This window comes from Amphiprion ocellaris, unplaced genomic scaffold (genome assembly GCF_022539595.1).
Source record: "Amphiprion ocellaris isolate individual 3 ecotype Okinawa unplaced genomic scaffold, ASM2253959v1 Aocel_unscaffolded275, whole genome shotgun sequence".
NCBI lineage: Eukaryota > Metazoa > Chordata > Actinopteri > Pomacentridae > Amphiprion > Amphiprion ocellaris.
The window spans coordinates 19,962-30,923 of record NW_026559450.1 but is presented as its reverse complement, the minus strand read 5'-3'; the positions used below and the strand labels follow the sequence as shown (position 1 = coordinate 30,923).

Here is a 10,962-nt window from a genome sequence, read left to right as displayed (position 1 = left end):
AGACTCCAGTGCAGTCTTGTCATGGAGAGGTCACCCCAAAGTTAATTCTCATATGTCAGCCAAGCAGTTGCTCCATTGGCACAGATCTGCACACACATGCTGCCAGGGGGTCATGCCTCCCTTTTAACTGGAAAATGAGCATATTTGTAATGCTAGAAAGTTTTGCCCAGTCGGCAGCTAGACAGAGTATTCATGTGGTAAATAGGGTGTTGTAACAGTCGTTTACTAGAAAAATAATGTTATTAAAACATTTGGTTTCAGCTATAATCATGACTTTAGCAACGCTTTTTGTTAGTGGTTTTCCGTGCAACATGAAAAATGTATAAAACTACTTGAAGCGATACTGAATCTACCACTGAGTCTGCAAGTAGTTGTCGTAGAGGTTGTGCTGAATGAATATCTACTGCAATATATATGTACATGGACATACATAATGTCTTATTAATGATTATAGCTGCTGAATCAAGACATGATTTACTCAATTTAATGGACCCAAATTTAAATAAGAGGACTATATGCTTTTGAATTGCTGCTCAGTAATGATTTAAGCCGAGTTGTTATTTAGCCAAAGATTCACACCTCTAATGATATTATAATTAATGACAAATTCGAGACATTTGTATGATTTTCCTCTCTTCGCTGTTAATGTAGTCAAGTCGTATCTCTAACTCACTATACTGTATATCTCATGAGAAACTCTAGTTGTCCTCTGGAACATATACGACTGGAGCCTGAGTCAGTCTTTCATCTAGTTTTCTTGTTAAGATTCTGTCCTGTACTCCATTCTTCGTACAGTTTGAATCAGCCATTCTCATTCCCCATCTATCTTCCCCGTCTGCTTTCAGAAGTATCCAGTGCTGCCTTACCTGATCTTTGTTCTGAAGCAGTTTCTACTGCAGAGAGATCTAAATGAGGTCTTCACCGGGGGCATCAGCTCATACAGCCTCATCCTCATGGTCATCAGTTTCCTACAGGTACAGTAACACAGCATCACAATGGTAGAGCCTGTCCTTTTGCAGTGGTGCTGCTTTTGATATACAGTATTTATGATATTAGCAGCGGCAGTAACAATATTCATAGAAGAATTACTTTTTATTTAAACAGCATTCATAAACATGTTTTGGCGTGATGTTGTAGACTGACATAAATTAAAATCTCAGCAGTAGCTCTTGTCTTGGGTACATACTAATCCTATCTCCCTGTCCTCTCTCTTCAGCTCCATCCTCGTATTGATGCCAGAAACCCCAGTGAGAACTTGGGGGTGCTGCTGATCGAGTTCTTTGAGTTATATGGCCGCCATTTCAACTACTTGAAAACAGGGATTCGCATCAAAATGGAGGCGCATACATAGCCAAAGAGGAGATAATGAAGGCCATGACAAATGGATACAGGCCATCTATGCTCTGCATAGAGGACCCACTACTTCCAGGTGCGTTTTGCGGTGGATAAAAAAATACTCGTTTAACCCAAATAAAAGCTGGATCTGAGAACACATAACTGCCCTGAAGAGTATTTTTGACTATTGTGCCAATTAGTCAATTAATCTAAATAATAATTTTTTCTCCAAAATACTTAATTCACTATTCAATTTAGGTTAATTTTATTTCTGGATTTTGAGCTTTGTGAGTGAATTTAGCAGCAAAAGAATAAAAAGAGTTTGAAAACTCTGCCAACTGATGAACCAGCAACACACAAAGTTAGTTTTGCATCTTCCAGAAAAGCGCATCTGTGTTTTCTCTTCATTTGTTGGTGCATTCTATACTAGTGCTACACCTTCAAAACTCTACACAGTGTACAAACCACATTGTTGTTCTGTAATCATTTGAAGTGCTCTCATACTTTTCATGCCTTGAGTCTTTGGGAACTTCAACACCGAATCGAGTCGAGCCGCCTTTGCACCGACTAATAACTTGCATCATAATGCAGTAGTTACGTAGTAATACTGAAGAAAGACATTTGTTGCGATGAGCTAAAGCATTTTAGAAAAGAATTAAAAATGTTGATGGAGATGCATTTTCAGCACCATCACTGATAAAGATGTTTCTAGTAAACTGCCTATTTCAGCCAAAGAATTATGATTCAAATGAAAAGGATTCAGCAAAGTTCTACAACCTCACTTTTAAAGCAGTTAAAATAGAAATACTATTATAAATGTTTGACCTTTTTAAATTAAATAACAGTTTACTGAAGCTATGTACATGAAATGGGCTTATTTTGGCAGCATCTGGTGGTGATGTCAAGAATGACATGTTGGCAGGCAAATGAAAATGTTTCAACCACACAGTGCACCAGTTTTCACCTAGTGGGATTCATTGTTGTCACCAAACAGGCCATCAGAATATTTTAAAGATGTTGTGACCACATAATAAAATGTCATGCACTGCAGTGATTTTAAGGTCTACAATTTAGTTTGACAATGTTATTTTTTTAATGACAAATTCTATGGTTTGCTGTAAAATAAGTTTAGTTGTGATGAGACTATACTTTGCACATTTTGCATACAATAGTAGCGAGTTTCAGTTTTAGAAAATGTCTAAACTGTGCTTGATTTTCGCACATAACTAATTATGATGTTTCTTTTCATGTAGGTAATGATGTGGGGAGGGGTTCCTATGGTGCCATGCACGTCAAGCAGGTGTTTGACTATGCCTACACTGTTCTGAGTCATGCTGTGTCTCCACTTGCACGGTCTTATCCCAACAAAGACTGTGAAAGGTGAGAAGCAAGTCCATTGAAAAGTGCTATAGATACCTTGGATACAAGTTTTGCTCCTTCTAAAACACTTCTCTCGTCTCTGCAGCACGTTGGGAAGGATAATCAGGTTGACCCAGGAAGTGATCGACTACAGGGAATGGATTATTAAGAAGTGGGGGGGCCGAGACTTGGCGCGAATTGACAACAGAGGTACAAATCATCAGATTTTAATATAAAGTTGTGCTGTTGACCTAAATGTCTCAAGACATAGAGACGATGTAGGAGTAGTTTGTTGGTAATTTTAGAAGTAGGAAATGCCTAATGAAAATGATGTTATCTGCTGAGTAAAGCTTGGAGAGTGAGTGAATTACTGACTTTTTTGAGTTTAGCTGTGCATCCTATCTGTCCTTACCATTTATTGTTTTTCTTTAGTGTCACCTCCCAAAGAGCCAGTGCCGGAGCAAGAGTCCTGTGTGCTGGGTGGTGGTGTCGGGTCTGAAGAACAGCAAAGGGACTCTGTGTCACCCCATAGTGCAGACTCTCCCATGTCCATCTCCAGCCCTCAGCAGCACTCGTCAGCCTCATCAGTCCTCCTCACTGTCTGGATCTGACAACGTAAGAAAACGCATACAAACGTATATGCATAGGAAAAGCAAAAAAACCCAAAACAAAACACTCACTGTAAATTTCTGATGTGTCGCTGCTAGTTTAATGCTTAACTCTTGACCGATTTGCGTTGTGTCCACATTCACATCACTTCATAGTGGTTGAATTACCCTGGGACACATATCAAATGAAATTGTACAACTTGATCTCCGCAGTGAGGCCAGTTGCTTGTCTGTGTGACTTGGCAAGGAAAATAATTTGGAATTTTAAAAAATTTAATCATAGTTTCAATCCACATACAGCTCTGCACCCATTTGTTTTATTTGAATTACTCCTAAACATGTCATTGCATAGACATTGAACACATATCACAAGAAAAAGCAGAACCAGAGCTTTGTACTTATGGTCACGTAGTTGTACATACCATAGTAATCTCATTCTGATCAAACTCTTGCAAAGCACCCTAATATCTTTACTCAAGTCTTGGCAATGTGTGAATTATTTACAAGTTTTCTCTAGGTACCACATATCAAAATCAATTCCAGTGATACTAGTTGTTTTTCTGTGCCACAGACTGTTGTTGAGTAATCCGATTTTGAAGCCACAGCACATTTCTGCGTCGTCTCTAACATAGGGCTGACATAATGTCCTGCTTTATAATAGATTTGCTTTCCATTGTATTGTTTCAGAACTGGTGGTCAAAAGAGGTCACCTGTGTGCAAGTAGGTAGAGGCAATCCTAGATTCTAAGGGGCTCTTGTTGGGGGGTGAAAGGGAAGCAAACATTCACCTAGTTTGCCTCCCCTGATGATGTACCTCAGCAAGTTACTGTATGTGCACACTTCAGTGAAAAACAGAATGTGCACAATAATGTCATGCATATATAAACAGCACTCTATGTCACTCTTTTTTTCACACTTTTTTTGCAACCTTACAAGATGCAGACTTTGAAAACTCCAGTTCAGGAGTATACATGTGGACATATCAAATGTCAGGTGTAGGAAATGATAATGTTGAGTTTACATATATCTATTGTTGTTTTATGTAATGAGCATGCACCTGAAACAATAACCATGTCATATATGTATATATACCATTGTCTCTACATTTAGTTAATACTGACAGTTAAACAACAGGCAATTTACAACTTAACTATGCATTGCTGCACCACTTCACCTACATAAAAAAGCCTCTGTTTGCTACAGCATCTGCTGTTTAAAGTTGACAGAAATGGTGAAATCTTCTCTGATATTTAATGATTTTGTGTATCTTTTATTTAAACTGGCCTGGTATGCTTGTTTGCATTTGTAGTTGTTTTTGCATTCTTGTGTGTACAGAAATGTTTTTTAAAACATTAATTGTGTGGACATGTTTTATTTTTTCATTCTGAGGGAAAAGATATCAGTCTAGAAAAATATCTGGATTGTGTACCCCAGACCTTATTTTTATTATCACATTGTTTTTTTTTCAAATTGTTAGGTCATAAAGGGATCCCAATTGCATGATCCAGATCTCCCCCTACAGTTATGAACAGTTCTAAAATTTCAGTCTTAATCTCAGTTTGATAATACAAAAAAGTTTTTTCCTTGATATGAGGGCTAATATAGAAACATATACAAGCATATCAAATGTTACAGCTACAGTGACCTCAGCTGGTGAGCCTTTATTGCACACCTGAGACTTCTTTGGCTCACCCCACATTTTCTGTATCTCCACATGATAGCCAACATTATCCAGTACAAAACAACTGTGACCTCTATGAGTTTTGCATGGTAAATGATGCATTGCAGCTACAGTTTCTTGCGATTATGCAGTTGACAGCCAACACAATAACGTTACATGTTGCCATGATATGATGCACAGCCTTTTTCTCTCTCTAACCCACCTGATGGAAATACATCCTATTTGGATCTAATTTTATTTGAGTATTTAGATGTTAGCAGATAGCAGCTACATTGACATTCTCAACCTAGTTCACAATCTCCTCCTCTGTGATCTGCCAGGACTCTGATTCAGCGTTGCCGTGTCCTCTCCCTCCGCCAACCCTGCCAGCATATCCATCCTTCCCAGCTCTCGGCCTAGCTTTACCACCAGGCCTCAACATGGGCACCGGCAAGCCCGGCATGGGAGGACACCATCTGCTCATGCCTCCAGGTTCACAGGTAGGCACAAAGCAGAGGCTACAGACAAGAGTGACTGTATTTGCTTAGATTATGTATGTAAAATAGGAACAGTGAAATCATGTACTGCTTAACATTTGGATTAACATTAAGATAACTATATATACATTTCTGAGGCTGATTTATAGCCAGTAATTCACAGCACTTGATATAAACTCCTAATTATTTGTTGTCCCCTCCATCCCCCAGGCTCGCGTCTCACTGCCCGGTGGTCTAGCAATGCACTCCATACCTGGCAGACAGGTGTGTATAGACACCGGGCTCCCCCCCTTCTTCCACATGCCCCCCCCCAGCTCATGCTCATGCCCCTGCCCCTTCCAGCCCCCAGCCTCCGCCCAGCCCCCACTCCAGCCACACACACAAGGTAGGCGCCGGATGCCACACACACACTCAAATGCACTATCAAGACAACCTTGTCTCACACACGGGTTCACACTCTTTCCATCTCATATTTTCTGTCTCTCTTCAGAGTCCTTCTCTGTCAAGTGTCTCATTGCTTTATCTCACTTTATCTGTCTTCCTCTCTGTTGCTTTCTTGAGACCATAAAAACACCAAATTGCCATTTATAATCCATAGATTCTCAGTAAACAACTGCCTACCGCTGCTCTGCGGTACCAACATCTGACATTAAATGTTATTAGGGAAAATGACTTGGAACTGTCAGAGAAACATGGATTTGTTATTCAGTTCTTGCTGCCTATTGGCTTGCTACAGGTTAAGGGGACAGATTTAACAAACTAGGTACAACCTCTTAATAAGCTTTTTTTTTTTTTACCTGTCTATAGAGAAAGCCAGCTATTTCCCTTTTTCCAATCTTTATGCTAAGCTAAGGTAGTTATCTCCTAGCTTATATTAAGTGTACTAGAGGTCAACCAATATGTTTTTTAAAAGCTAATATTGATATCAGTCATTAATAGTCAAAGAGAACAGTAACCGATATTTGGAAAATATATGCATAACATACATGATGTTAAAATTTTGAATAACACAAGCTTAATTGAAATGTCTTTGTTGATATATATTTTACATATGTTTAATTGAAAGATAACTTTTCTTAATTCATCTTTCGTTGTTGATAGTCTATTTATTGTGATGTATAACCAATCAGGGAGTTGTATGAGTAGGATATTAATTTAGACCACAGAGATAAGAGAGAGGCAGCTGCATCAGCCTCGAAATACTAATATCTTTTTTCTGTCTAGAATCTGTTAAAAATCATGATACTAAAAAACTGAAAAATGCAGAATATTAGATCCAATTCTTTGTTTGTTTTGTTAATAGCGCTAGAGTCTGAACACAGTAATTCACAGAAGACTGAGGTGTTCATTAGTGTAGATGTCAGTCTGCAAGGATCATAACCCTTTACCACAAAAGCATCAAGTCAGCAAAAATAATACCATTGTTGTATCATGAATAACTGTTTTTTTTCTCTTGTCTCCATCCCTCCTCAGAATGGAGCCAAGTTCAACGTGAAGGGCTTCCACAACCCGCCGCTGGTCAACAATGCTGTTCTGGCTAACCGCGGACACACACACGCTCACACGCACACACAGTATCACCGCAACACTTGGCGACGCAGGAAGAGGGACAGCCTGCCGGTTAGCCTCAGCAGATAGAAACCACTCCGCTTGTCCTAACTTTTCCTCCTTCTCCCCTCTGGCTGCAAACCCTGGCTCTTCGTTGGTCTTGAAGGAGGATGGACAGGCAAACAGAGAACTAGAGACCAGCAGTTTTCACTCTGGGGCTGCCTCATCACGGAGCAGTTCTCAGTTCTGCATCTTCCTCCTACTATCTGTATCTTTCCATTTCTGCATGACTTTTATTCACAGTTTTTTTTTTCCTTTGTTTCAGTATTATGTTACACTCAGTATTGTGTTTTCCTCATCCGTGTTTCAGTTCTTTTACGGTTTTTGTTTATTTTTGTTGGACTTGGTGGCGATGGCATTGCCAAGTTCACTTGACCTCGTCTTGACCCTTGCAGCCAAGCTACCTGTGGGTCAGCATTACTCTTTTTCTTTTTCTTATTCTTTTTTTTACAGTTACTTAAGAACAAACAGTTTTCATGTTGTGCAATAATGTTATTTTTCTTTTTGAAATGACAGTAAAAGCTTATTTAATTTGTGTGTGTATATGTAAAGGCATTTTATACTGTTATTTTATTTTTGTAGAGTTTTAAATTTTGTTTACGAAACCTTTCCCGTGGCAGCATCTCTAGAGTGTGTATGTGGGCATCACTTTTGTGGTTCTGTGTGAGTGTGTGCAGGAGTGTGCGCTCGAGTGTGTGTCTGTCATCAGGTCGAGTTGGACCCCAGTTCAAAGGCGCCCCTCCCCCCCGTCTCCCCTTTTAAATGTGGTGTTCAGTTTGATTCAGAGAAGTGGTAGCAGAAAGGGATTAGGAGTGCTTGTCTGGTTATTCCTTCTATTTTTCTTCTGGTGTCTTGTGGAAGTGGGTGAGGTAAACAATAAATTCCCCATGGAAGTTTTGTTCCTCATTCCAGTTAGTCTAAGACATGCTGGAGGGAAGTGGAGGGATGAAAATTGCACCCTGGGATATTCTGAGAAATGAGGGCAGAGGATGTACTCCTGGTTTTGACCTGAAAGAGCAGTACTCTAGCAGTGCCACCTGGAGATTGTGTGTATGTGTATATCTCTCTATGTGTGCATCCCTTACGGGAATGTGTTGTTGCCATATTTTGTCAGTCAGGGGAAGGCTGGCAGTGGCCTGCTACTTTCATCTTGGCCAGCTTCCAATCCACTGGAGGTAATTTTAAAAGAAAAGCTTCCAGAGAGCGCAGGACTTTGGCCTGAGTGAACTTGTTCTGCTCAACATATATGCTCGTGTTTCATTTTTGTGCTTGTCTCTTTTTAATACTTGTTGTAGGAGTGTTGGGGGCCAAGAAGGCGATGGCTTATCTGACTTAAAGTTAAAGATCAAGATTAGGGTAAGAGGTCAGAAACCCACTGATTCCAGGTCAGAGAACTCCTCGTATGCTAACTTTGTCTAGATGAGGGACATGGTTGTGGAAGTCTGATCCCAGAACTGAGGTCAGCTCTTGACCACAACTGTAAATCAGTGCAGAACGAGACGCTCAGTGATAAGGTTTTCTCCTTTTGTGGTCCTGGACAAAGGAGAAGGAGGGAGGGTTGGGGGTCTTCCTGAACTAAGGACCCTAGTGAAAGGGAACTATATTTTGATTCCATTCAGGAATCTTGTGTATATTTGATTGCCAGGTACTTCCGCTAATTGTTTGCAATGCCTTTCTTTGTGTTTACTTGGAGTGTGTGTACAACGTTTTTCGCGAGCACACAGTCACACAAATGCACACACACTCACGGACAGGACTGTCGAAGGCTGTGACTCGCCCAGAACACTACACACACTGGTGTTATTACTATGCAAGTGGATCATTCTAATTATCGTGTCAACTCCTGTATTTTCCGTTTAGGGTTCTTTTGCATTTTAAACACTGCTTGTTGGACTAGAGTAATGTTACTGACTGTCAGACTCTCAAGCCAACTTGTGAACTACAGCCCCATCCCCTGACCCCATTGTATTTGTATGAAGGCCCTGATATGTTTCAAAGTCTAGTTTTCTACATCTACCAGTCAAATGTAAGGAATAGGGGATGTTAATGTCAGTGGTTGGGTCTGTGTAGTGTGTGACATAGTGAAACGTGTGTGAGAAAGTATTGAGACTCATGACTTGCCACCACAGGTTTTTAATCAGACGTCCCACCATTCATGAACAAGTGCACCCAGAGAGCGACTTGCACTCTGCAGGAGCACTTCACAGGGGGGCAAAGTGTCCACCAACAATTCTTGACTTTTTACTGAGACTTGTTCAGTACTGTTACTCTAATTGTTTTGTTTCTTTTTCTTTAAACCATGGCAACTCTGATCTGTCAGTCAAAACAAAGGCAAAATGGATTTTGAGCTAATCAACACCTCCAGCCTAAAAATTCCCTTTGCATTTTATGATTTCCACCCAAACAATTACTGACACTCTGGATGAGTGTTTTCCAAATAATTATTTTCCATCCATATGGAGGTGAACAAGTTGGCACATTTACATGCAGTTGTAGCCCAATAGCAATCAGATAACCAGGTGGATGTAGTTTGCAAGCCTGTGTAACCCTTTCAAACTACAACCCTGACAGCCTGCTTTAAGACATTAGAACCAGCATTGATGAAAAACTGATGATGAAATTGGTGATAGAAGGTTGTTGACTGGGTTAGAGTTGCCTACGTCTTTACAGAAAAGACTGCAATGACATGCAGTATCCTTGGAAGTCTGTATGGATTAAAATCTCTGTGCATCTCAGCGGTCCAGTGCAGTCAGTACTCCATGTTCACTCTTCCTCATTACTTTCTGTCACCTGATGATGGTGGAAACAGCTGAATGAAAGTCCTGGTAGTGCTCTGCCATGCTGTCCTCATTTCTTCAGAGTGATGTTAAAGGAAGCGGGAAAAGACAACAAGGAGAGCGACTTGGACCGCTGAGATTTTGGTGCACACATTTACATGTAGATGCAATGTAATAATACCCCCATTGCAATACAATGAGGGATTTTAAACTAGCGGCTGCTGTTCAGAGAAAGACGGCAGCCTTTCGGTGTCCTGGCTGATTCATGTGAGCAGTGGCCCTCAAGATGGACACCTAGCTACCCGTGGCCAGAGGGAACCACTGCCCAGCTTGTTTTTTTTTTGTTTGTTTGTTTGTTTTTTTGACATTTTTATGTAAATATATTTTTTTCTATTTTATTTTTTAATAAACATTTTAAAACTGCCAGTCAGGTGTGTGTTTTTTCAGTAAATTAATGATAATATGCATACTTAAAGTTGCACTAATTAATTTCTGACCGCTACCAAATTGCTATGGTGAAAATGTTATTGAACTGTTATGCAAGTACACTTTCACAAAACATTAAAATTCATTTGGAGTCACACTTACGGGCACCTGTCAAAGTCCAATAATCAGTGTTCTTCACTGACCCCTCAGGGGAAAATGTCAGCTAACTGCTAACATTGTTGTTTGGGTTGGGGGAAGAAGGATGTTGTGGCGTTATCAGAGCCATTTTTTAAAAAATGGATCCTTCCTGTGACTCAGAGCATCACTGATAAGAGTGGTGTAAGTGGATCAAAACAATAAAGGGTGGTCCATTAACCATAACAATGAGTCGGACAAGATGCTTAATCCTTTTGTAGAACTGAGAGAACCTGTAGTTGGATGATATTTCTCAGCGCATTGGTAACTATGACTGACCCTCTATGTATTATGTGTAGTCATTTGACCCTGTGTTGATGTAAACGTATCGACTGGTGCAGCTTTAAGTTGCCATACACAGATTATTGAAACTAACTTGATTGTGTTAAATTATTTCTGAACACCCAAGGTCTCTGTCTTCACCAGTCAACATGTGATTCTGCTCATCAACACTGGATGGTGCACATGTACCTCTGATGGTGGGTGCTGGATTAGGAA

General features: G+C 40.1%; 1 pseudogene; it reads left to right on the top strand.

Moving 5' to 3' along the window:
• Positions 1 to 938: 938 nt before the first annotated feature.
• Positions 939 to 10,269, top strand: LOC129348481 (terminal nucleotidyltransferase 4A-like; annotated as a pseudogene).
• The last annotated feature ends 693 nt before the right edge of the window (positions 10,270 to 10,962 follow it).